This window comes from Bidens hawaiensis, unplaced genomic scaffold (assembly GCF_021521415.1).
Source record: "Bidens hawaiensis isolate Kalapana, Puna unplaced genomic scaffold, B.hawaiensis_p1.1 tig00019700_1, whole genome shotgun sequence".
Taxonomy (NCBI): domain Eukaryota; kingdom Viridiplantae; phylum Streptophyta; class Magnoliopsida; order Asterales; family Asteraceae; genus Bidens; species Bidens hawaiensis.
In genome coordinates, this window is record NW_027492995.1 from 53,202 (window position 1) to 57,941 (window position 4,740).

General features: G+C 34.8%; 1 pseudogene across 1 annotated transcript; it reads left to right on the plus strand.

The window, feature by feature from the left end:
• Positions 1-4,076, plus strand: LOC143559122 (putative methyltransferase PMT2; annotated as a pseudogene). The gene is made up of 7 exons (XR_013139878.1): positions 1-15; positions 381-1,011; positions 1,240-1,450; positions 1,992-2,298; positions 2,365-2,754; positions 3,591-3,668; positions 3,780-4,076. The product of XR_013139878.1 is annotated as a putative methyltransferase PMT2 (transcript).
• Positions 4,077-4,740: the final 664 nt, after the last annotated feature.

Sequence of the window (4,740 nt, forward strand, 5' to 3'; positions counted from 1 at the left end):
TCGTCTTCAAGATCCGTAAGATTCTTCATCAGCTTTTTAGTCGATTCAAATGTTTATTAATATCTTGATTAACTTTATTGAATGCCCAGAACTCAAGATCTGTACTTATAACTTATAAGCTACTCATTACATCACGCATATTAAGTGTTTGATGAAATGCCTAGTGTTAGATTATTTTTTTTATCATTTTACTTTATAATCATTGTTTGTTTCAAAAGCAGTTATTTTTCATTTGATTTGGCATATTTGATTATAAAAAGATTATGATTTCTTCAATACATATTGGCATTTCATTGTTTGTTACAAAAGTAAAAAATTTTTTAGTTGATTTGGCATATTTGATAATGAAAATATTGTGATATCTTTAACAAATATTGCAGGTGACTAATGGCAACTAAAGGAAATCCAGGAGATAATAGAACTAAGGTATCGTTTTCTATATTTTTAATAGTAGGTTTATGCTGTTTTTTTTACTTGCTCGGTGCGTGGCAACGGAGCGGTTTTGGTAAGGGAGACAGCATAGCTCAAGAAGTAACGAAGACTGCCGATTGCAGTGTTCTTTCAAATCTAAATGTGGAGAAGAAGGCCAATGATTTACAATCAGATGCTAAGGTTTTCCCACCGTGTGATGACCGGTTTGTTGACTACACACCGTGTCATGATCAAATGCGTGCAATGACATTCCCGAGAGAAAACATGAATTACAGGGAAAGGCATTGTCCGCCTGAAAATGAGAAATTACACTGTCTTATCCCCGCCCCGAAAGGGTATGTGACACCTTTCCCATGGCCCAAAAGCCGTGATTTCGTCCCGTTTGCAAACGCACCGTACAAAAGCTTGACGGTTGAAAAGGCGATTCAAAACTGGATCCAATATGAAGGAAATGTTTTTAGGTTTCCAGGTGGCGGGACACAGTTTCCTCGTGGGGCTGATGCGTATATTGATCAGTTAGCTTCTGTTATCCCAATTAATAATGGGATGGTTAGAACTGCATTGGACACTGGCTGTGGTGTAAGTTGTTTGTTAAAGTACCATTCGCTTTTGAATTCATCCAATTGTTTAAAGTTCAAATTTAGTTACATTATTGGCTTTAAATCATCAAATTGTTTGTTAAAGTTTCAATTTTGTTTACATTATTGGCTTTGAATTCATCAAACTGTTTGTTAAAGTTTCAATTTTTGTTACATCATTGGCTTTGAATTCTTGAAATTGTTGGTTGAAGTTTGAATTATCACGTAGGTTGCAAGTTGGGGCGCGTATTTATTCAAAAAGTATGTAATAGCCATGTCTTTTGCACCAAGAGACTCACATGAAGCACAAGTTCAATTTGCACTTGAAAGAGGTGTTCCAGCAATTATTGGTGTTCTTGGAACTATAAAGCTTCCATACCCTTCTAGATCATTTGACATGGCTCATTGTTCTAGGTGCTTGATACCATGGGGCGGAAACAGTAACTTCATAAACTTAAATCTTTTGTTTAAGTATTGTATAAGCTTACAGGAAACTCACCAAAAAAGACATTTTGACCTACTTATTGCAGAAATAGACATTGACTTTTATCCCTTTTAAAAAATGATATATTCAAAACCAAGAAATTAGGCAACGCCAAATAATCACAGTTGGCTAAAAAGGCTTGTTTTCAGCTGCACTAAAGACCTTGAAAAGTACTACAAGTTCGCGAAAAAAATAAATCAAATCAATGCGCGTGTGAAGGTAAGCTAAAATTTAGCCGCCAACTGACATTTACACGTGTAGTGATTTGATTGGTTGTTTTCATGGACCCCGTAGTACTTTTCAAGAGTTTTTGTGCCGTCTAAAAACTAGCCTCTTTAGCTGGCCGTGCTTATGTGTAGTTGGTTTTGGATGTCTTTTTTAAAGGGCTAAAAGTCGGTGTCTGTTTTGCAAAGAAAATCGGTCAAAATGCCTATTTTGGTGATTTTCTATAAACTTACGTGACATATAAATAACTTAAAGTTTGAAACTTTTCTTAGGTGGAAAGTACATGATGGAAGTTGACAGAGTCTTGAGACCAGGTGGCTATTGGGTTCTTTCCGGGCCACCGATTAACTGGAGGGCTAATTATAAATCATGGCAACGGTCTAAAGATGAACTTGAACAAGAACAGAGGAATATTGAGGAAACCGCTAAACTTCTTTGTTGGGAAAAGAAATATGAAAAGGGCGAAACCGCAATTTGGAGGAAACGAGTCAATAAATCCTATTGCCAAGAACGTGACTCTCGTGCTACCATATGTAAATCAAAAAATGCAGATGATGTCGGTATATAATATGAATATATGTCATTATGTATATAATTATCAACTTCAACGATCAAATTTTAAACATGTGTTGTGCATGTGTGTAGGTATAAGGAGATGGAAGCTTGTGTGACACCTTACCCTGAAACAAACAACTCAGATGATGTTTCTGGTGGTGAATTAAAACCGTTTCCTGAGAGATTAAACGATGTTCCACCTAGGATTACTAGTGGTTTTATTCCTGGAGTATCTGTTGAGAATTTTCTAGAAGACAACAAATTGTGGCAGAAGCATTTGAATGCTTACAAGAGGGTGAATAAGATTATTGACTCAGGGCGTTATCGTAATATTATGGATATGAACGCAGGTCTGGGAAGCTTCGCTGCTGCAATTGAGTCTCCAAAATCGTGGGTCATGAACGTGATGCCAACAATTTCTAAGAAAGACACTCTTGGTGTGGTTTTTGAGCGCGGTCTGATTGGCATCTACCATGATTGGTAAAAGTTCTTTTATCCTTGTAGTGCTGACGGGTCCTGATGCACAAGTTTTGACACTGATGCTTAAGTGTTGAAAAGTGTTATTATTTTTCTTGTGCACCAGGACATATGTCAACACTAGAATCCTTCCTAGGCCTGTAAACGAAATGATAAAAAACACGAACGGAGCGTGTACGTGCTCGTTCGTTTAACTTTAACCGACCAAAAGATTGAACATGTACAGTTAAACGAACAGGGTTTTCTTGTTCGTGTTTGTTAGTTAAGAAAATGAGTGTGTTCATGTCCGTTTATGTTCGTTCGCTAACAGTATAAACAAACGGTTCATGAACGAATACATATGGGCGAACATAACTGAGCTAAAAGCCTAAAACCAATTGAAAGTAAACGTGAATGGTGATGCGTTAAGCTTAAAAGATTATTAAAACTAAACTAAATTGTAATGGGCCTAAACAGTTTAAATAGATATTAAGGAATGTCAACGAACGAACTTAAATAATCGTAAACTTTTGAACATTAATAAACGTAAATGATGTGTTCATGTTTATTCGTTTATAAATTAAACTGAGATAAGTGAATTTCCCGCCGCACGGTTCACGGACGACTGAACGTTTGGTTCGTTTATAAGCCTAATCATTCCTATATTTTTTTTAAGACAATGGCCTAATTACAGAAACAGGTATATATACACCACCTATCTTTTTCAAAAATGCCAAAAAGAAACTATCTTTTTGTAAAAATGAATAATCTAGGACAAAAGTGTCATTTAAGATCATCGGTATTGCATTTATATTCCCACGTTTTATCTAAAGTAACTTTTTTTTTATCTTTTCTTTAAGGTGTGAAGCCTTCTCAACATACCCGAGGACTTATGACCTAATACACGCAAACGGTCTTTTCAGCTTGTACAAAGACAAGTAAGTTTGTGTTTATATTTATGCATCAAGTTCAATAACCAAAACTCGTTTATCTTAAAAATCTAAACTTTTTGTAATCTGAATGTTCTTTTCATGTGGGCATGCGTGCAGGTGTAGTTATGAGGATATTCTTTTAGAAATGGACAGAATTTTACGGCCCGAAGGCACAGTAATAATACGTGACATTGAAAAAGAGGTTATGAAGGTGAAAAGAATCGTTTCTGGAATGAGATGGGACACGAAAATGGTGGATCATGAAGATGGACCGCTTGTTCCTGAGAAGATATTGTTTGCTGTTAAACAATATTGGGTTGCAGGTGAAAATAACTCCACATCTTCCAGATGATTATGGTGTAGGATGATATTTGTTTTAAAATATTGTTTGTTTTGATCTTGATTACTTTTACCAAATTATTTAAGTTAGTGGTAGGTTTAATTTAGGGTTGATATGAGAGTTTTTGAATCCATGGATGTCTAGTTATATGTAAAAACAGTTTTGTTTTTGCTTGTGACATCTGTTGGACCTGTTTGAATTGGGTTTTAAACTATGATCATATGTTCTTATGTTTGCAATAGTAGAATGATACTAGGAACACTAATACATTAATGAAGTTGAAATGATATAAATGTGTCGGATCTAAGTAGTATTCCATTAAATTATGTCACATCCTTAAAAATGACTCATATGTGAACTATTTAATGGTTTTCATTTGAATCTTTTTGTTAATTGAAACTTTTTTTTTTGTTTTTGTATAATTTTATGTTATTTGTGGTTTATTAAGTTAACATTATAAGTCTTTCTAGAAAAATGGTTTTGAGGATAGGGATTTCTTCTTGATTAAACTCCTCTTGTCTTATTTCCGCCTCCTTTTTAGAAAATAAGAAATGGTGATATTGTGTTGATTGTCAGTGTTGATAATAATAATGTATATTGAAAGCGAAAGATCTAAAGTTGAGGAACATAACATCAGATGTATGTTGTCGAGATCCCCTGCTTCCCTTAGGTAACTTTGACCGGTGACATCTTTTCCAAATGTTTTCATCTTAATAAACATGTCCTTAAGTAGTAACA